At 37.1% G+C, this 23,246-nt stretch overlaps 2 protein-coding genes and 1 pseudogene across 4 annotated transcripts in view; 1 reads left to right on the top strand and 2 right to left on the bottom strand.

Moving 5' to 3' along the window:
• Cep85l (centrosomal protein 85 like) overlaps window positions 1-23,246 on the bottom strand; it is a 112,624-nt gene that overhangs the window by 46,699 nt on the left and 42,679 nt on the right. The gene's annotated exons all lie outside the window — the stretch shown is intronic.
• The window catches only part of LOC114625338, an 8,140-nt pseudogene continuing 1,451 nt past the window's right edge, over window positions 16,558-23,246 (bottom strand).
• The window catches only part of Pln (phospholamban), a 9,363-nt gene continuing 4,945 nt past the window's right edge, over window positions 18,829-23,246 (top strand). Inside the window, exon 1 of the mRNA XM_028772604.1 lies at window positions 18,829-18,909. The gene's annotated coding sequence lies outside the window, so the exon portion shown is untranslated. The remainder of the gene's footprint in view (window positions 18,910-23,246) is intronic.

Below are 23,246 nucleotides of genomic sequence, written 5' to 3'. Positions count from 1 at the left end.
AAGCTGTAAGACTGGGAAAAGGTAATAGGTGATTTTTGTGCTGCTGCTGATCGCCATGGTCCTTTAGTCTTTAAGAAATCAGTTTGGGGCGTTTTGAAACTGGTTAGGGATGCCCTTGTTAGTGAAAACGAATTGGTTGAGGAACAAATTGAGGAGGCTAAGAAAACTCTTGGAGAAGTTCAGGAGGAATTGGCTAGGGAGTCCCTATGTGGATCTTCTTCCTCCTCTTCATCTACATCGGGGGATTCTTCTTCTGAGGAGGAGGAACTTTTGGAGGTTGATGGAGGAAAGGAAGTGGGTTCGAGGAGAAAAGAGAGGGAGAGGCTGCAATCCCAGGAAAAACAAGGTAAACAGACCAAGATGTTAAGATTCAAATCCTTAAGAATTGCACATGTCCTGCGGAGCCCTGCTCCCCTTCGGCTCCACCAGTGTATGAGGATTCTTGGGAGGAATGGTGGCAGGGTGAGATGGAACTGAAGGCCAAGGAGCCCCCTGTTACTAAAGGGGTGATTTTTCAGAAACAAAGAAGGGAGTGTCTTCGTGCCTATCCTGTTGTTGAGGTGCCTAATCCTGCTAATCCTGGGCAATTTATTCGGCAGCACCAACCCTTGACATTTAAGGAATTAAAGCAACTGAAGGAGGCTGTAGCATCTTATGGCCCTTTGGCCCCCTTTACCAAGGCTTTGATAGATTCTTATACTGCCATGAATTTAACTCCTAGTGATTGGCAACAGTTGTGTCGTGCCGTTCTTTCAGGAGGGAATTATTTGCTCTGGAGGAGTGAATATTAGGAGCAATGTATTAGAACTGCACAACTCAATGCCCAAGCTGGCAGCCCCCAGGTAAACCTAGAAATGTTAACCGGTACTGGGGCCTATGAAGCTCTGCATAACCAAATTCAATACAATCCTGGAGTGTATGCTCAGGTTGCCACTGCAGCTGTGAGAGCATGGGGCAGTCTTCCCAATTTAGTTGCAGGGGAACAATTAACCAAAGTCCTTCAAGGACCTTCCGAGCCTTATTCAGATTTTGTGGCTCGACTGATGGCATTAGCTGGAAAAATTTTGGGGGATGTGGATTCTGCTATGCCAGTGATTAAACAATTGGCTTTTGAAAAATGCCAATAAATACTGCCAAGAAGCTATAAGGCCCCATAAGTCCAAAAGTCTTAATGAATATTTGAAAATTTGCAAAGAGATCGATGGGAATTTTGTGCAGGCCCAGGTGCTGGCTGCTGCCTTAAATAAAGGATTAAGGAGATCTCCTTCAGACAAAAAATGCTTCGGTTGTAGGGGGTCGTCCTCAGAAGGTTCAAATTAGGGTAGATCAATTAAAAACATTGAATGATTATCCAAAACTATTAGGAAATTTAAATTGGGTGCGACCTTCGGTTGGAGTGTCTTCAGGGGAACTTAAGCCTTTGTTTGATATTTTGCAAGGGGATGCCGAACCTACCTCTGAGAGGGTCCTTAGTAAAGAAGTCAGAGTTGCTTTATCAAGGTTTCAAGAAGCCTTATCCTCTACTATGTTACAACGTATAGATTATCATCAAGATTTGTGGCTGCTGGTTTTCCCATCTCAATTTGCTCCCGCTGCCTTATTATGGCAGGGGGCCCCTCTTTATTGGATTCATTCACCAGCTTCTCCTCGCAGGATTGTTTCAGGTTATCCTACCTTGATTTTACAATTACTGTTGAAGGCAGAGGGGGTATCCAAACAGTATTTTGGCCTTAGAATTAGAAAAATTATTCTTCCCTATACCAAGGAGCAATTAAGTTATCTAATTAGTAATGATGAAAGCTGGGGAATGTTTGCTTGCTATACCTCGGCACAGTTTGATAATCATTATCCTCTGGATAAAAGGGTCCAATTTTTTAAATGCACCCTGTTTGTTTTCCTAAGATAGTATATCGGGACCCAATTCCTAATGCCAGAGTAGTTTTCACTGATGGATCTTCTTCGGGAATGGCTGTGGTCGTTTCTGATAAAATAGTAGAAAACGTTTTTATTTCCAGGGCCTCTGCTCAACAGATAGAATTAGAAGCACTTTGTTTAGCTTTGAATTTGTTTACTGAACCCTTAAATATCTTTACTGACAGTATTTATGTGGCGAATATCATAAAAAATTTAGAAGCTGCTCCTTTTATCGATCCCCATTCTACTGTAGCCTTTGTTTTGAATAAAGCACAGAAGCTTTTATGGCAGAGGAATAATCCCATGTATGTTGGACATATACGAAGTCATACAGGCCTCCCAGGTCCCCTTAGTGAGGGGAATTCCTTGGCAGATCAGCACACGAGATGCATGCTTGCTGCTGAAGACTCTTCACTTTCTGCTGTATCTCATGCTCAGCAATTACATGACAAATTTCATCTTAATGCCCAGAGCCTAAAGTTTCATACTGGCTGTTCCAGAGAGCAGGCTCTGAGGATTAGTTCCTCGTGTTCAGCATGTGCCCCATTTATTCATGTTCCAAACTTGGGTGTTAATCCTCGTGGTCTTATGCCCAATGACGTTTGGCAAATGGATGTTACTCATGTAAATAGTTTTGGTAAGTTATCCTTTGTTCATGTGTCTGTAGATACCTTTAGTGGCCTGATCTTTGCATCAGCTCTTAGTGGAGAAAAGGCTAAGGATGTTAAGGTGCACTGTTTTGCGGCCTTTGCCTATGCAGGAGTTCCTAGAACTATTAAGATGGACAATGGCCCAGCATATATTAGTCCCTCAGTTCAGACATTTTTTAAAGATTATGAGATTAGCCATAAAACTGGAATTCCATATAATCCCCAGGGACAAGCTATAGTAGAGCGCTATACTTTTTATAGTATAGCACTATAAAAAGTTACTTAGAAAAAATAAAAAGGAATGAATATGGCATCACACCACATAATAAATTATCTATTATACTTTATATTTTAAATTTTCTTTTGGTGGATGGTGATGGCAGATCTGCAGCCGAGTGCCATTGGAGACCAAATAAGGCTGTAAAGGAAGCGTTGGTTCGGTGGAAAGATTTAACATCTGGGGTTTGGAAAGGCCCTGATCCAGTGTTATTAAGGATTAGAGGATCAGTTTGTGTCTTTCCAAAAAAATGCAGATGGGCCTCTTTGGATTCCCGAGCGTTGTGTTCGCCCTGTGGATGAGCCCGGTAAAGGGAATGGAACAATGGAGCCTGGTCCAAAATCCACTGATATTGATAAGTGTGAGCCTTGATGCCACCGTGCCTGTCTTGATATGACCCCTTTCCTTTTGTTTTGTTTAATCAGACCAGTGAGGGGGGCAACTAAATTGTTCTGCTGAGTCTTGTTTTTTAGCAAATTGTTGGAGTGGATTTATGGCAATACCAGTGGAGTCTGATGGGGCTGAAGTTATCGTCTAGAAGCGACAGAAAAGAGATTTAGGAATTACTGCCAGGATCATTGACACCATTGCCATTGCTGCAGGGACCGCCGTGGGCACAGGCATCGCCTTATCCAGCAGCATACAAACTGCCCAGACATTGAATGAACTTTTGGGGAGGGTACAGATACATTGGTTTCTCAGAGTGATATTCAGTCTCATTTTCATATTGCTGTTTTATATTCAAATCAACAAATTGCTTTGGTTCAAGAACAAGTAGATCTTGTGTTATTCACCAGATATGTTGTTAGCTATGATCCCTTCTTTCATGCCATTTTGTGTTACACCTGTGCATGTAATTAATGCTTCCTTTTCTGTTAAGTATTTGAATCAGTTGATTTCTGGCTCTTGGAATGCTACTTATTATTATCTTACTTGGCAGCTCTTTAATAAGATTGTATTAGTTAATAATACCAGAGTTTATCCTATTGATGGTTCATCTATCTTGAGCATGTTTCTTCAAGTGGGAATGCTGGTGAAAGAGTGGGCTGGAGTTACTTCCTTGGCAGTTTTTAGCCTAATTTTGCTGATGCTTGTTTTTGGGTGTCTGTGCTGCCTTTGGGCACAACAGGTACAATCTCAAGCTATTGTGCGAGGATTGGTGCTTTTACATGGTCGAGGGGATCCCTCTGCCCAAGTGTGGCTGACCATGCTACAAAGAGCGTTATCATTCACCTAGGCCTGAGCTGCAGCCAGGACTGCAAGGGAGTTTTCCCTGAGAGACATGCCTGGCTGCACAGAGGTTGGTGTTGATACAGTTCCCCTCCTCAGGAAAAAGACACCGGGATGGGTATGACCATACCACCTCACTGTACAACGGCAGGGGGCTGGAGGTCATTACAATATCCCCAACATTCACTGAGGGTCTGGTCTCTGTCTCCTCTCGGCCTCTAATTAAAAGAAAAAGGGTGAATTGTGAGTCACTATCCTCTGCACCTGTGTTGTTATGCCCGATCCTCCATCTCTATGCATTTCCCTGAGAAGACTGCTCAAGGAGAAATCCAAACTTAGGTGATAAGCTGCCAAGTGTGTCTCCTTGTTCCTGTTTTGATCCTTGTTCCTGTTTTGATCCTTGTTCCTGTTTTTATTCCTGTTCCTGTTTGTGTTCCTGTTTTGTGGGGAGTATAAAAGGGGTCTACACAGTTGAAAATATAGCATTTGGTTCTTTACCAGATGACTCTTTGTCTTTCTTTCTCTCGCCCTCAGCCCTCCGCCGATCCAAGGAACTCAGTTAGCTATGCTGGCGTAGCTGACACATATATATATATGTACATATATAATATATAAAAGGACATTTTATACCAGATGTGAAAACTTAAGCACCATCATTTTGGCATCAGTGCAATTAAACTTCTTCCAAATAAAATGTGAATTGAACTGAATGAAAATATCAAAGGGTGTTTAAAAATCAGCGAGAGAGAGAGAGAGAGAGAGAGAGAGAGAGAGAGAGAGAACACGAACGAACTGTATGGCAATAAGTGAGTATTAGAAACAAGAAAATATACCTGCAAAATCAATTTAAGGAAGGGAGGGTTTATCTTGGCTCACAGTTCAACAGCACAGTCCATCCTGACAGAAATGCCACAGCAGCAAGAGCTTGGAGTAGCTGGTCCAACTGCACCCAAACTCAAGACAAGAATTAGACAGGAATGAGGAATGCCTCTGCTCAGCTCACTGTCTCCTTTCTATTCAGTCCAGAATCCCATCCCATCAAACAGTTCCAGTCATAGTTAAGGTGGGTCTCCCATCTCAATTAACTTAATGTAGATAGTACCTCACAGGTGTGGTGATAGACTTTTCTTCTAAGTAAGTCTAGATCTTGCCAAGGTGCCAATAAAAACTAACTTTCACAACATTTGAAGCAAGCACATAGAAGAAAATAAGTCCAAACCCAGACATCAATGAAGTTTAAACCAGAAAGACAATAGATTAAAAAAATCAGTATGATATAAAGCTTCTCATAGGGTGAAACACTAAGATGATGCCAAGAAAAGAAGAAGACCCTCTGCTAGAGCAACTCTCAGGACCACTGGAGTGCACTAAAGATGCTGGAGTGGATAGTCCTATCAACAGTGTCCTTTCTTACTGCTGTTCTGGTGCTATTCTACACCTGCAAACATGAAGTCAATAAGCTCCACTCAACAAAATGCAAGAACAGACTTATTAACAGCCCACAGGTTACACTGATCTCAGAACTGCCAATATTCTAGGGGAATAAAGACATTTTCTTTCAAAGGAGATGCTATCAACCCACAATTTGTCCTACCTACAGGGATAAAGGCACCCAGCAACTGATGGAAATAGGTGCAGAGACCCACAGCCATATATCAGGCAGAGATGAGGAATCCTATTGAAGAGGGGGAGGAAGGATTGAAGGAGCCTGACACCACAAAAAAATTCTACAGGATCAACTAATCTGGGCCCACAGGAGCCCACAGAAACTAAACCACCAACCAGAAAACATGCATGGCCTAGGCCCTCTGCACATATCTAATAGTTGAGCAGCTTGGTTTTCATGTGAGACTCCGAACAGCAGAAGTAGGGTCTGTCTCTGACACTGTTGCCTGTCTTTGGATCCCTTTCCCTAACTAGGCCTAGTCACAAATGGAGAAGATGTACCTAGTCCTACAGCAACATGATATGCAACCTGGGTTGATATCCCTTCGAGGTCTCCTCTTTTCTGAGGAGAGAGAATGAGAAGATGCAGGAAGGGAAGCAAGAGAGAGGGGCTTGGAGAAGAGGAGGGAGAGGTAGTTGCAATCTGGATGTAAAGTTAATTAATTAATTAATAAGAAATTAAAACTGAAAAAATAGAGGATAGTCCACTCTCACATGGAAAAGAAGTCACTTTCTATGACAGTACCCCGTCCTCTATAGCCTATCAATAATATATTTTCCTCAAGAACTTGCAAAGAGTAAGAATTTGTTAGATAAAATTATAACTAGCCATAATACTACTGTGTGGTAGTTATTTATAGAGATAGCAAAACACAGTTTTATTAAATGTAGAAAACCTAGATATTGTTTGATAGAAAAATATTTGTACATATTGATAAAATAGAAAAAGATATGCTACTATGGTGTTTCTCTGAAATTTTCAATAGTGTATCTTGTTTCTATTGACTCTAAACAATAGAAATAAGAGTTTAACAAATTTGTGAATATGTAATTTGTGTATTTCAAAAGTAATAAAACTTAACTGAGCAGGAACATGAGAAACAAAGGCAATCCTAAGGCCTTGGAACAGCTAGTCCAAGGAAGGAACAGAACTTCTGTAACCAGTATGATGCTTCCAAGAATGGAAGCAAAGGGATTGTGTCCTTTTTGTTGTTGTTGTTGTTTACAAGCAAACACTGTTATAAACATATTCTATAGTCGGCAAATTTAGGGAAAGAACAGAATCCATCATTTAGATGTTCTTCCTAAACATGCATTATTATATATTATTCTTTGCTAATTAGAGAAAAATACTAGCTCAAGAACCAAAGGAAAAATCATAACTCCTCTGTGTATAGGCTCTAACTAGCTTCAAATAGATTTATAGACTCAGGAGAGAGACACACAGACACACAGACACAGACAGACACACACACACACACATTCCTCTTTCCCCTTGTCATTGTGAATGACAAATTCCATTCTCCTAATTGAATAACTATAGCTCATATCTACAACAATACTAAACATGCTACTGAGAAGAAACCCAGATGCTATGAAATGTTGCCAAACATGATTCTAATAAAAGTTTACTCTAGTGCATCTTAAAATAGCTCAGCACTCTCTGGCTGGACAAACAGTGTTGAACTTAGATACTGCAGAGCTCCTGTACTAGCTGGAACACCACCTCTGCAGTTCTTCAGGGTCTTTATCTCTCTCCTTCATGTGCCTTTGTCCCTGGGCTCATGGATCACTCACAACACGTCAAACAACACAGCAAATCTTCTTCTGTTTCCTAGAATAGTCTATCAAAAATAGTACTTTATAAGTGTTGTTTGGTAAAAGAATGATACCTCAGCCAAAAGAAAGTCGCAATGCTCAATAAATGAAATGAAAGTATATTACAAACAGCACCACAATTCAATATTTTTTTTGTTTACTCGAAGAAAAGGATATTAAATAAAGAACTGTGAATTTAGTAGAAACTGAACTATGTCTATATTATCTGTGCAGTAATGCCACATCTTTTAACAAAATAAAGGTAAAAGCACATTTTTGATAGTGTCATTAGTCATTTCTTCCAATCAGAGTGACCCCAACCCCTCAAATCTCTGCATTACATAAGGAACTGTTTGTCCAATGGAAATGCTGTTCTTTTAAGGATTGTTTTTTTCAAGTCAGAAGATAATTTTTCTGGTTGGTTTTCTGAAATGGGGTCTCATGTAATCTGGGGTGGCCTGAAACCTACTGTATATAGCCAAGGATGACCTTTACTTTTGCCTCTCAAATGCCAGATATACTGGTGTACACAACCACAGCTGGTTCAAGAGCTGTTATTTCTTCATTTTTTCCTAACTCTTTGATGCACTCCTGTCATCCTAATACACTTTACTGAAATAAAGATGCAAATGTATTGTAGGGAAAACAGTAAGGAGAATATGAACATATACACGCTTAGCTTTAAAATGTGTGCATGAAAACAAAACCTTAGAAGATTTTATCTCTATAGTAACACTACACAAACAAATTACCTTCAACTATTTTTTAGTGGAAGAAACATTGTTTCCTGTCAAAACTCAATCTCGGTTACATCTGTGTTAACTTATCATGTATTTATTTAAATGCTAACAAAGAAAAGATTGATACATATGAAATTGTAGTCATAAAACAGATTGTATGGTATATTCTTGAAGAGTAAGGGCTGAAGAGATGGCTTACTAAGTAAGGCACCTGTCATGCATCATGAAGTTCTGAATTCAGACCTTTAGCATCCACGGAAAAAAGGCCAGGCACAAGTGCTGGAGAAATGACTAATTGGTTAGGCATACTTGTTGCTCTTCCAGGGACCTCAAGCTCAGATCACTGCAACTCATGTCTGGCTCACAGATATCTGTAACTCCAACTCCATGTGGATCCAACACCTCCTTGTTGTCTCCTCAGGCCTTGTGCTCCTATACTCAGGTGCAGACACCCACACACAGACACATCCTCAAATCTAAAAAAAAAATACATCTTCTTTTTTTTTTCCTAATGACAGGCATGGTTGTACACACCTATAATCCAGGACTAGGGAGACAGAGACAGGAGGCTCCCTAGAGAGTTTGCTGGGCAGCCAGTTTGGCTGAATCTGTGAGGTCCAGATTCAGTGAAAGACACTGTCTAAAAATGTAAGGTAGAAAGTGATTGAGAAAGGCACCCCATGCCAAGCCCTGACCTCCACATGTACAGCCTCACATGTGCACCTACACACATATGCATGCACACATACTCAAAATGAAAAGGGACTTTCCTTAAAAGATTAAGAAAACAAAGATTTATATCTTCAAATAAGGTTAATCATGAATCTTCCCACCCTACCTCCATCACTCAAAAGGCAGGAGTTAGCAAAATAAAGTCTTTAATATAATGCGGGTCTATTTTATAGGCTATTGAACAGTATGAGTAACAACATACCAGACAATACACACAGCTTCTATTAAATCTGAGCTATAACAGAAATAGCAACATATTTTCTATTAAAACTCAGATTACCAAAATCTTTTCATCAAGTTTTCACCATATTTTACTATTTAAGAGACAAAAGAAAAGACTTAAATAACAAAAGGGTCCGGAACAAAAACAATGCCTGCATTAAACTATATCAAATGTATATTAAACAGAACTATTAACGGTGGTTATATTAAAAGAGGAGGTCTTTTATGCTGTGTCAAATGATTATCCAGTTTTCGTTACTGTCCACATATTGGTTGCTTTCTATTATTGCAGCTAGAGATATTTACTGTTTCTTCTATATATTCAAAGTGACATCTAAAAATTATTCCAAGCCAGACTTGGTGGTCTATAACTGGAATCCCACCAACAGTGAGGCTGATGGAGGAAGAGTCTGAAATGAGCCTATGTACTAAGACCATATTGCAGTCTAATATTTGCCTTTTTCTCAAATATAGAAATATCTCCAAAGTTACTAGACTAACTTTTGAATATTAAGCTAGATTTTAAATATAAGACAAACTCATTTAAAGCCTGATTATCAACAAATAAACTAACATTTAGTTATAAAAAGTTTACAAAGCCAAGAAGACATACTTATCTGTTTATTTATATTCAGTTTATGGTTTCTGAGGAAAAAATAGAGTTCTTAATATTTAGTGATTGATGAATTCAATTCATTAAATTTAATGTTTGCAAATGTTTCCATACTAAAAAATCATTGAAATTTATAGTATATGTGTTTAATATATAATCACATAAAATATCCAAACATACCAAGAGAAAACCTCTTCATACTAAGAAAAATCAATAAATAATTTGGAGGTTTTCCTTGTTTTTAAGGACTATGAAGGCAGAGATATTTCTTACTCTATTTTATATGTAGTACAGTGTCTCGGACTAGTAACCAGGATGTTGATCATAACAATAAATTATAAACCAATTTTTGTGAAATTTGCATGTTTATTTTAAAATTAACTTTTAAATATAATTATATTTTCAAGATGTTTAGTGTAATCAGAACATCTGATCGTTAATTACTTATAAAAAATGCTAGAGTACAGGAAAATTTACTCTCCAAACCCCATAAATGAAAGGAGTTGAGAAAGAAGAAAGATAGGAATGACAATTGACAATAATATTAAGAGGCACTGAGTGAAATACAACCACAGCACAAAGCAGCATGTTAGCATGACACCTGCAAGGCAACTGTTCAGACTGCACTCCTACACCAGACCCCATTGGAGAGACCAAACAGGGATAAGAGGAAGCATATCACATGCAACAGATAGAACAAAATAAAGAAAAGCAAACAGTCTTCTGGCATTCAAAACTGCTTCAAAATGCTGTAGACCAGGATGCTGCTCTTGCACAATGAAGTCACAGTTGAGTGACTTTTAGCATATCCTTACAAATGTTGAGTTCATTGTGCTAACCCTTGTACTCACTCTATGTATATGACATTCTCACTGATTTTGTTAAAGAAAAGGAAAGTTCAGGCTCACTCGCTGCTGTTTCTTTTAGTCACTAGAAACCTTAGATCATCGTGTACAAATCTGAGTCCACAAACCTTAGCAGGGTTATAAACTATTTTTTTAATAGAAGCATATGAATTACTAGATTGTCTTTTGTTTTGCCTCTTCTTTGTCTGAAACTATTGGATATTTGCTATACTACCGCCATCAGCAAGTGAGCTTTTAAAAGATAAATCATATGAAAAGAGTAAGCATGAAGGTCCAGAGACTTTAAATAATGTTTCCTTTCTCCTTAGTGGTCCTGAGAACCTGAGATTTTAAATGCATTCCATCTCTAATCTGTTCTCATTTTGACATATGTACAATGTCAAAATAAAGCTGTCAATACATTGAGTTTAGTTATCTTAATTGGCTTGAACACTGTGGGTGACTCATGCATCAGGCAGCAATTCCTCTACAAAAATAGAAATGTCCCTGTGCTGAGTACAGGAGAGCTTTATGGGCACAAAAGGGCTGAAGGAAATGGCAAAAAGTTCAGAAAAGCAAACTGATCCTTTTAGGAATCTACAAGATTGAAAATGGGAAAGGCTTCCTTATCTTTAATTTCTATTCTAGTTTGTAATTTTTTAGTTGACCATGAGGTTTCTAGTGGAGTAATTCTGTTGGCACTGGCACTGTCCTCTCCTACAGTTCTATGGATCACAAGTGACACTATTTCTTTCCTCATATGATGCCTAATCTGACCTTTCTCATTCTCTTAAGTGTTAATTTACTCTGGTGCAGTTAACTTCCACATAGTAAATATTTCACTGACATATTAGTTGTATACTAACAGGCATGTTCCTCGAAAACACATAGTGGACTATAGTGTTCCTACCACTTAGCATTCATTTAATAAATTTTACAAATTGGGTACTGGAAACTTAGCTATCTCTGCAGTGCTAGTAAAAGCATGATTATTGAAAGAACTTCTATAACCACCAACTTACTAAACCAGCATTATCCCAAACAACAATCTATAAATATCTGTCCTTATACCCAAAGATAAGTATACTCTTCACCTCTCAGTAGTGAATATCACTGCAACGAATAGAGACCACTACACAAAGTCATAACCAATCAAAATACAGAGTCATGGCACCTAGTCCCAGTAGATATATCTACAAAACATTCCCATGTCTAAGGGTCAATGAATATTCCAGAAGAAAGGACAGAAAGACTATAAAGCCAGAGAAGATCACATAGTTTGCTATGAGATTGTGTCTCTATCCAGGCAGTGGTGGCACACACCTTTAATCACAGCATTAGGGAGGCAGAGGCTGGCAGATCTCTGTGAGTTCAAGGACAACCTGGTCTACAGAGCAAGTTCCAGAACAGCCAGGCTACACAAAGAAACCCTGTCTTAAAAACAACAACAAATATGCAAACTGGACAGAGAGAAGCCTGAGGCCTCAACCCTATATAAGAACTACAGACAACTGAGGAAAGCTGGTAGTAGGAGAGGTAGCCCTCCCCAGGGAAGAACATACCAAAAAGCCGTGCAGTGCCAAACTGCCAGGCCTGAAAACATATATACAAGTAACATTACATGAACCCAGTAGGTTTTATTTATGAATACATACATGTATGTGAGTATTGTGTGTATATAGACATATACACATACATATATATAAATACACATATACACATATACATGTGTATGCAGTCACAATTGAAAAAAAGAGGCAGTAATTTGAAGGAGAGCAGGAATGGGAGGGTTTGAGGAGAAAGATACTGTAAGTAAAATACAGACTCAAAAATTAACAAAATATATTTACAAATTGGTGCACAACTACACAAACCCTCTTCAAAAACTGTCTATCCTGTCTTAATGTCAATACATTCTTTATGTAATATTTAATAAGAAAATAGATAATCTGCCTAGAATTGATGGATAGTTGAAAAAAAATTAAAAAGCTAGGCCTTTAGTTATCTAGAAAATTGACTCTAAAGGTGAATATACAGCTCTCACCAAACCTTAAGGCTACACTCTAATGAGCTGTTTGAATTGAAGAAGAACTATCCTGTCTTCCCTATTATCAGAAAGACTTCCTGTCCTCCCAGGCTCAGATCATACTTAAAATATTGCTTAAATGTTTTCTGTCTTTTCTTCTTCAATCTTCTCAGTCTTCAATATTAAGGCAGTAATTCTCAAACTTTAAAAACAAAAAAATGGAAAAAAAAAGATCCTCAGGAGTTAGATAACCCCCCAGGAGGTATCTAACCTACAAAAAACCCCACAACTTTGAGATGGTTGTTAAATATTTAAATTGTTTAAATTTAATCACCACTTGTTACCCTAATTTCTTGTCAAAATGTTTCCAGAAAAACTGATTTTCCTTTCCCTCTACTATTGCACTTTAAAAATTCAGTGTTACACACACACACCATACTCAATGTTAAGAACTATATAAATGACAGTGTACTTTACAAGAAGATAAGCTTAACATGTCTCAAAATTATGCACAGTGGCCAGCAATATAATTCAGAGAGTAAAGATGCTTCCCACCAAGCCTGAAGAGCTGAGTTCAATTCCCAGAAGCCATATGCCATATGATCTCCACACATTCAGGAGTGTGCTATTTGTGTGTATAAATATACACAATAAATAAATTTTTGTAAACTATGTCTACGGGTGAATGTAAAGAAATAAATGCAATAAACCAAAAGTAAGCATTTCTCTGAGTAAGGAGTTAGGGAAACACAGCAAGATTGGAATGCTACATAAAGGTTACTGTTAACATTAATGCTTTGGGGGTTTTGTGGGAAAGGGCGATCTGCTTATCTGTAACCTTTTACAAGTTTCCTTTAGTAGGCCAGGCTGGCTTCCAACTCAACATCCTCTTCCATCAGCCTTCTAAGCGCTGGACTTACAGACAGGTAGATACCATGCTTTTGTTCAAGTAAAACGTATAGTCAAATAAAAGCTAAATTTAAACACTGTATAAATAAAACTATGTTGCATGAGAGAGAGCCAATGTTAAAAGTTAATGTACCAAGATATACAGCAAATCCACTGAAGAAAGAAAATAAAAATCTTAATTTAAAGATAAAAGTCAGGACTTATTTTTAACATGGTCTTTCTTGCCTTTTGAAATAATAACAACATAATAGTTTTTGATTATTCTACTATCCTATATGTCTTAAACATTTATATTCTTTTCCCCTAAATGAACATTAAAAGAGAATTTCCCTAATAGCTCTACAAGGTAACTCAAAATCATTGGATAATCTTTCCCAATGAGTTTAATTCTTCATTCAATAAAAATTTAAAAATCAGTGCAGGCCAATTATGCACCAGATAATTGTAATATGAAGAATAAGCAACAGCTACATACACCGGAAATGCAAGAACTAGGGACACTGGGGAAAAGAACTGTTTGAGGCTACCCTGGGATACATAAAAGGACCTTATTCCCTAAAACAAGTAAAGAAAAAAGAATAAATGGCAATGATCTCATGAACTGGCTCTCAAAGAGCTTGCACTTCATCTAGCAGATAAACTAACAGCAACAGGTTGTAAATGTAAAATAACAACAACAGGGTAAATGTAAAATAACCAGACAGATAACTGAGGAAGCAATCACAACTTAGACAGATGCTACAAAACATCTTATTACTCTTCAAAACTAGCAGGATCATTAAGTTTGGAGAAGTTGTTAGAACCAAGTATGCAGAAAAGAGATATGATTACTAAATGTAGACATTAAGGAAAAAATGTAAAATCCAAATTAAGCAACGAGATTACTAAAACTACCTGGTAGCATCTGCACAATTGTTGAGATAGACACATCATACTAATGGAGAATGCTAACATGAGAAACTGGATGGAGAGCATATAGAAACACTGGATTAAATCTGCTATAACTCTATGAAGGTGTTCATTCAAAATGTGTGAGATTGGAAAAGAATCAAGTTACAATCCAATTACTGTTTTTTAAAAATGATGTTGCGACATTGTAATATATGTGCTTTGTCAATGCATCACATTTTTTAAGTTATGTTTTTGGATTTTTGTGACAGGATTTTATGTAGCCCAGGCTGGCCTTGGGCTTGCTGTGTAGCTAAAGATGACCTTGAAACTCGTTCCCTTCCTGCTGCTACCTCCAAAGATCTAGGAAACAGATATACACACTTCGACTGATACATTAAATAATATCAGCAAGTCTAATTATAGCAATTTCAAAACAGTGATAAATACAGTATTTCAAAAAGTCTCAAGTTGGCATGATAGATTTCCTTTGGTATCTTTGAGGGTTAGTTCCAGATCCTAATTTGAATATCTAAATCTGAAAATGCTCAAGTCCCTTATAAAAATGGCAGACACATTACTTGCACAAAACTATACACATCCTCCTATATACTGTAAATCACTTCTATGACTTATATTGATATATAATTGTATATAAGTAGCTATCAAATTATTATTTATGTAATAATGAAAGAGTGGGTCTGTATACATGTCTGAATTACTTTCTCTTTGCTGTTGGTTGAATCCATGGATGGAGAATCCACAGGTTCTGACACTAAACCTTATAAAATTATCTGCAGTTTCTACAGCAAGAGCCTAATGTATCACTAGCATCTTAATAGTTTATGGTCTACAGTGAAAAAATGAATAAATGGGGCTTTCCTCGCTTTAGCTCCTCCAACTGTTGGGAGTTTTTCTTACTTTCCCTTAATAAACCTACCTGCTCTGCAGAAAACAAAATTGAATAAACAAACATTTCACTGAGAGGTCAGTAAAAACAAGTCACTGTTTCCACAACATGTTCAAGGGCTTGAGTCATGACTATCCACAGCCATGTCACCAGCTCACTTTCTGAAGGCAAAGGACATTGGGCACTAACGTGAAACGGATACCTTGTCACCATCTGGGACCATCACTGTGTACACTTCTTGCTGCTAACCCTCAGCCACAATACCAATCAACACATTTCTCTGAGTCATGTGTCTAAAATGGACTTCAGTGATAAGTGATTCCAAATGAAGACTGACAAATACTTGAACAAGTTTTCCAAGACTCAAGTGGAGCAGTTTTCCAACAACACTCAATAACTGACAAATGTTTCTACTAAACAATCTGTGTTTACAGGATCTTGGTAAACCTCCCTAGGAATCCCCATGAGCAGCACAGCTAACTCCCGAAAAGGCAAACCTAAGAGATCCGTATCCTCATACACATCTACAGAATGTAACTTAGATTCCAGTTTTCAACTGGAAATCAGAACCCCATAGTCCCTTCCTAGAGGATGTGTTTGTGTCATATGCATTTTTTTTCTGAAGACACACTCCAAATTTTATTTACATTTTAAGACTAACTTTCATCTCAAAATCACATATCTATACACCTATTTCCTTTTTATTGACTTCACTTAAAACTTCCACGCATGTTTTATTAGACAAAGACTGTAAACAAACTATCATGTCTGTTACACGTAACAAACGGGAACAGCTTTTAACAGAAATTCAAAACATCAAACATCTTTTTATTATAAATACAGGCATCACAACAATCCTGAACTATTTTTGATACTAATAGCAGTCAGCACCCACACCGCTTCAAGAATTAACACAATTGGTGACTAGTCATTACATCTGCTACTTTAAACAACTCCAACTGCAGCTCTAAATATGATGGATAAAGCATGCCATTTCTGTTCTTCCTTCTTGAGACTTTACTTTTCAGAAAAACAAAGGTTTCCATGGTCATCTGACACTCTTGCCATGCTCTGTCTTAAAAACCTGAACTCCACTTTGAGTACTTCAGGTTCATGTTTTAAATGACAGTGCTTTAAGAAGAGAAAGAAAAAGTGTGCTGCACTTCTCGTTACCTGAAAACATAATAGGTGTACATATATTAAACATATTCTTACAACTGCCCAGGTCATGATTACCAGCTCCAATTCTCACACTTAATGTGTGGGTATTCTGCATGGTGATATTTAATCATGAGTAGAAGGTGGCTGATTTAAGACAAGTTTGAGATCCACTAAAATTAGCTGTTGTACATCTGTCCTTCTGGTGGCTGTGAAAGCTTTGTATTTTCTTTGGACATCATAAGACGTCTTAGCTCTTGAAATACAACTTTAATGCTATAGGAATTTTGCCATTTTGCTATTACTGGTATGCTCCGTGCATCCACCATTCCACTGAAATTATTACTTCCACTCATATTAATTTTTGTTACAAATCCAATTGATAGAGGAGCTTCTGGGCATTTAGATCCACATTCTACTTTCAGGCTATATATTCTGTTTCATAGTTTGTCTTGAAATGTAACAATCACAACATCCACTCAGCCTCTTCCGTTTCTACAACCTAGATTTAATAAGAACTGTGCAGACTGCTATCTTCTCCTGCTAACTCACCATATGATTTAAAAAATCAACTTGCAAACATGTAAAATAAGTCGGATTTATTAAGTCTGCAGCAATTCCTTACCTTCTCCAACCAAGTATTATCAATTCTGTTTTTCCTAAGCTTCATTCTCAAATAAATATATGTATCTGCCAGACAAAGCAGACTTTGGAAAAGTAGTTACAGTCCTGAATAATTAACTTATAACTATCTTTAGAACTCATTTGTTGGTAGATGCAGTCGTATGAGAGCAAAGTCCAAATGATGGCTTTGCCCTCAAATATGCCAGCTGTCACTGGAGTTCTACCTTAAACTCGGCTCCACCCCAAACCTCCTCTGCTCTTCCCACCTGTGTTACCTTTGATAAGCTACTGTAAGCCACTGCACTTTCTAAGGTTTCATATTACTAGCAGTTATTTGCAACTGATAAAGCAATTTTTTTATCATGTAAAGTCAGAAAGAAAACTGTTGGAAGGCATGGAGGGAAGTACCAAACACTGATGTTTTTGGCTCTACACACAGTGAGAGAGAATTCTTGCAAAAATATAGTCTGCACTTTACTTTTATGTGATAAATATGTCCCTAAATAATGTTTATAGACTTTCTTTGATAAAATATTTTTCAGTTGGTTTTATGTAACCTATTAAGCAACAAGAGATTTGCTGAAGAGAAGGGTTTCATCTTACGTTGCAAGAAGGCAAGATCATATCCATTTAAGGGCACATGAGCAGCTGCAGTCACATTTTTCTTACCCACAGGAAGGAGAGGGAGGCTGAGTTTACTCTGTATATGCAGAATTACACATAGGTTCTCAAAACTGAAAACTCAGGATCCACGCATGTGCTGGTTTACATCCATGTAACATTAAAAACAGTGAAGCACAGTAGGAGGCAGCAGGACATGCTCAGCTCTGTAGCACAACTCAGCTCTACTCAAAGCCAGTGCAGACCTACAAGTGACATTCAACTTTCTAAACTTTTTCTCACATTTCAGACAAAAAAAAAAAAGAAATGCTATATTAGATCAAAAACTTTCAGAAATACTCAACACTTAAATTTCATCACTTGAAAATCTGGTCAACACCACCTCACTGCTATACAACTAACAGGAATCTGCAGCTCTTTCTTTTTAGAAAAGCGACTCTTGACTCTTTTAGTAAGCTGATAGCTATTCATTTTTTTTGTGAAAATACAATGTAGCTATAAAAACATCTTAAGTTTTTAAATTTATAAATTGCATCTTTCTGGGGATAATACATACCTATTGAAATATGGAATAATTCATAAGAACATTGGTTAAAATCTTAACTGAAGAAAATATAAGTTAAAAGTATTTGCTCATCTAACTATAAATTTATTTTTCTTTTTCAAAACTCAAAGTAATTATTAGCCTAGTTTTCTCATACTCACCTATACCTAGACAGCAATACCCAGACATATATAAAGCACAGACACAAATAAGACAGGGAAAGGCATCAAATATCACCTAAGAATGTTTGCTGCTCTGGCAAGGGCAGCTCCATCAACCTTGCCCTGGTTGAGCCTACATCATCCCTCCCAAGCTACCTGCATTCCTTCACAACAATTTTAGTTCTTCCACTCCAACAGCAGTGTGTAATTATCTCCAAGTCTGAAGACGTATAGCTCTTTAAGGAAAGCTACCTACTATAAAGCTGTATCTTCAAGCTTACTTTATTCTCAGGTATCTATTATACACACATTTAAATTAAAAATCAAAAGTGAAGCACAAAGTGTTAATGACATTTCTAAACTTAAAGATAAGTTCTAAGGGTTGGTTGTGATAAGAACAGGGATAGCCAATCACATGTTAGAATTCCTATGTGATGTCATAAGACCTCCCTAGAATACTTTTTCTCCTCCACCTACTTCAACTGTTCCCATAAACCTGGGAACAGAAAACTGCCCAACTAAGCTCCCATAAGACTTCATACAACTTAATGCTCTGCACTGTGACAATCATAGAAGCCAAGGTAAGACATGATATCAAGGGCTTTGGACATTCTTACTTTCTGTAATTCAATCTTACTAAACTTTTAAAAGAGTTCTAACTCCCAAATTTCAATTCAAAGTTCCATAATAAAAGAACCTGCTTAATTTCTAAATCCATTCTTATCCATTTACTGACAGTGAAAATTTGACAACTTTAAAAGAGATTCTATTCATCTTTAAATTTTGGTTACTGGTTAGTTTGGTTTTTCACATACCCTCCCTAATTATATTAGCATAAATGGTGGTAGAGGCAAATTAATTTTCATACAAAAGCAACGGTTTCATTTGCTATGTGTTGCTCTGCTGAAACACAGGGCAGGACTCGGCCACTTATTCCAGCTTACTTTCAGCTTATTTATAACTGTGGGGCATGCACACTGTGAGTACAATTACTTGATGATATCACTGTGGTTCTTAAGGTGAGACCATAAAAGAGATTTTTAAGAACAGATAATAGGAACTACTTTTCAACTGCTCTTAAGTCAGTTACTCTCTAAAATTCCAGTCAACTTTTAAACACTTCTAGAACTTTTATTTTAATAAAGAGAATGGCTTGTTTTAGTTTGATGCTATAAAGAACAAGTTAGATATTTTTAAAACAAACAAGTCTTTTTAAGTGACAGAAAAATAATTCAACATTTTTAAAAATAAAAATGGCATTTAAGCATACAAACATTTCTAAAGAAATTTGATGAGTATATACTCATCTAACAACAGAGTATGTTTATCAAGTTTTTACTCTCCAGTGTTCCTAATTTTCCTGCCGTGAATCTATAAGTAAAACAAAATATTCAGGAATGGATATGCAACAAAAATTTTATTATTACCATTTGTTACAAATCTCAATCTACTAAATAAAATGTTTTCTCACTCTTAAATCTATTAGATCACATAGAAAAAACAGATTTTTATTTTACTATTTATATTCTTATCGTACTTAAATGCTAAATAAAACTTACCTCTATAATTCTCAATTCCTGTAATTCTAACTCTGCTGCTTATGACAAACACAGCTGTCTTCTACACAGGATTCTTGCCATGTAAAAACATTTCTAGTATGTGCTTTAACTCCAAGGAACCCTGACCAGATTCTCAATAATTTTGTAACCCTAAAAATATGTTTCCTTTGATATTATACAAATGACACTTGGTGCCAAGTTTATTTGGCATATTGCTGCATTTTTTTACCTTTTTATTTAACTATCTACTGTGGGATGGGAGTGGGGAGAGAGAGCTATTGCGTGTGTGTGGAGGTCAGAGGGGTTTGTGTTATTTAACTATCTACTGTGGGGTGGAGGGAGAGAGAGAGCTATTGTGTGTGTGTGGAGGTCAGAGGGGTTTGTGTTATTTAACTATCTACTGTGGGGTGGAGGGAGAGAGAGAGCTATTGCGTGTGTGTGGAGGTCAGAGGGGTTTGTGCAAGTCAGTCTTTCCTCCCACCATGCAGGTTTCAGGAATCAAGCCTGTGTCACCAGGCTTGGCAGCAAGTGTCTTACCCACTGAGACATCTCCCTGGTCCCTGCATTTTTACCTTAATGTCTATCAAATAACATTCTCAAACTTCATTAGTGTGTGCAAAGGTTTTTCAGTAGAGTAAGGGGTAGGTAATGAGGTTCTTTACACTAGAATTTCCTTATATCACAATTTGTTACAAAAAAAGTAAACAAGTTCTAGAAAAATATAAATTATGCTATTAAAAGCATCTTTAGCAGGCTAAGAGGATGGTATAATAGGTGACTGTAGTTAAGACTTTCAAAATAAAGCACAGTGCCAGAGTGTTTTAACCATGTTCTTCAATAGTGACATTAAAGTATTTTGTTTATAAAAGTGCATACTTTAAAACCAAGCGCACACACACACATACACACACACACACACAAAATCAGATAAAAATCAATGAAGAAATGAAAAGATATATAAATTATGAAATACAGTGCTTTTAAAAGAAATGAGATGATTTGCTTTACCAAAAGGGGTTGCATCAATGTCATTCCCTAAAGCAAATCAAAATTATTTTAACAATATTTTAGTAGACATAAAGGAAAATTATTGCATTTTGGTCATTATTAACAAATATTGTTTCTTAATCTCACCAATTTATTAAGACATATTTGTATTGACTATATAATTTAAATTATATACTAAAATATTGAGAATGATTAAAGGATAGATCACCTCTATAAATTAGATAGCATAAACAAAAGAACAATTTCCTAAGTGCACTTACACAAAAACTTCCTCTTAACTCTTTGTGTGCTTTGTACTGCATCTCTACATCATAATTTGGAAAATAGATTTTAAAACAAGTGAGCTCTGTGAACAGAGCTACATGTAAATATATGTAGCTTTCTCTCTTGCGGGAGAGGCCATTTGTACATCTGATTCCATTCAGTGATTAGCACAGTTAAGACACATCATCATCCTGACAAGGTCCAGTAAAGCAAGTGCTAAACCCTGTAAATGGTCATTTTAAGGAAAAATGAGGATGCAAACTACTGCTAACTTAAAAGCATTCCTCTGTTTCATTTAAGATCCATCAAGTGTTGTATCTGTACTACTCTGTATGATATTCTAAATATTATCTTCAAAGTCTGGCATAAAAAGTTATTGAAGTCTTTAGTTTTCAAGCAAAAAGTTCAGTCAGCAAAGTTCAAAATAATCAGACATTAACATACCACAATCAATCAAATTAAAATATCCGATTATTTAGCTTGCTTCATTGATAAAAATATACCTCTGATTCATTTAAGCTTGTTATCTAAAAATCAGACTAATTTGCCCATAACTTTGCACAAAGGCTTTTAATAAAGAGAATGCAATATGTTGTACCATCCCTACATTCCATCAATTTCATTTCTTACCTATTTACTCTACCATTTACAAACTACCCAGGGTCACTGTTCTCAAGGTCCCTGAACAAAGGAATCTTCGTTGTTATTTACACTATGAAAATAATTTTTATCTAATATAGGAATTCACACATTGATCAGACCAACAAAAACAAAAATTTCAAGTTGGGAATGAAGAACATAATCTGTCTAAATTACAGCAGCATGGCAGATAACCAGCAGTCTCTTTGGACATTCCAAGAGTGTGTAGTACTTCAGTTTCCTTACCCAACACAATCCTGAAGCATGCATTACCAAATAAACACATGAAAATAAAGCCTGTGTGGTGTGTGTGTGTGTGTGTGTGTGTGTGTGTGTGTGTGTGTGTGTGTGCATGTGTTCTGCCCCCTCAGTAGAGTTCACGGTCAACTGAGGACCTCTAGTGCTTTAGAGTATGTACTTCATCTTCAGGGCTTTCAATAACCTGAGTGCATCACTCCAATATGTTAGCAGGAGTGTATTTGCTAAGTACCACTCAGTTTTCCTTAGAACTTCCCCAATACTCTCTCCCTACGTCCTCTTTAACATTACAGACTCTGAAGCTTCGGTATAAGGTTAAAAACACTTTCGTGGTGGCACACATTTGTAATCCCGGGCTAAAGCAGGACTGCAGAGTTCAAGACTAACCAGCGTGACACACAGTCAGTTTAAGGCCAGCCTAGACTACACAGTCCAAAAACAGGGCTGCGTTAATTCAAACAAATATATGTTTAATTTCACATGTAAAATAAATATACATCAATACAAATAAACCTACAGACAAAACATCAATCGCATTGAGCTAATTTCAGAGGCAAATTTTTAAACAGAATTTTAGTTGGTCCAATTTCATTCTGTTTACACAATTTTTATTATAATCACGTAGAAGCAGGTTCAAATGCTCTGAAGCTTCAGTCTGCACAACAAAGCTTGGAACAAAGGAACTTCCCAGTTTACAATTCAGCAGTCTTAGAGGGACTTCATCACAGTGAACTTTCTTAAGCTAGCTGGTTGATATAACATATTTTTGAAGTAGGTTCACTGCAGACAAAGTTCAGGACTCCTGCAGGGTTTGATACAGATGACTTCTACCCAACAGGTTTCTAACAAAGGATATGACTGTAGTTTGTTTGTTTGTTTGTTTGTTTGTTTGTTTTTTGAGCTAGGGTCTCACTGTATAACCCCAGTTGCCCTGGAACTTGCTATGTAGACCAGACTGGCTTAAACTCACAGAGCTCGGCCTGCCTCTGCCTCTGCCCCTCTGTCTCTCCCTCTGGGGTGATAAGACCTAAGGCATGAGCCACCACAGCTGGCAGTATGACACTTGCAGGATTACTGTTGCCTATAGTTTTCCTCTTTCCTCCTACTAAAAAAATGATACTTTTGAACTTAATTTCTCAAGTTTTAATTTTAACTTTTTCAAACAGAGAGGGGAGGTGGGGGAGGGAGGG

This window comes from Grammomys surdaster, unplaced genomic scaffold (assembly GCF_004785775.1).
Source record: "Grammomys surdaster isolate TR1022 unplaced genomic scaffold, NIH_TR_1.0 215, whole genome shotgun sequence".
In the NCBI taxonomy this organism is placed as follows: Eukaryota; Metazoa; Chordata; class Mammalia; order Rodentia; family Muridae; genus Grammomys; species Grammomys surdaster.
This window is presented reverse-complemented; position numbering and strand designations above follow the sequence as displayed.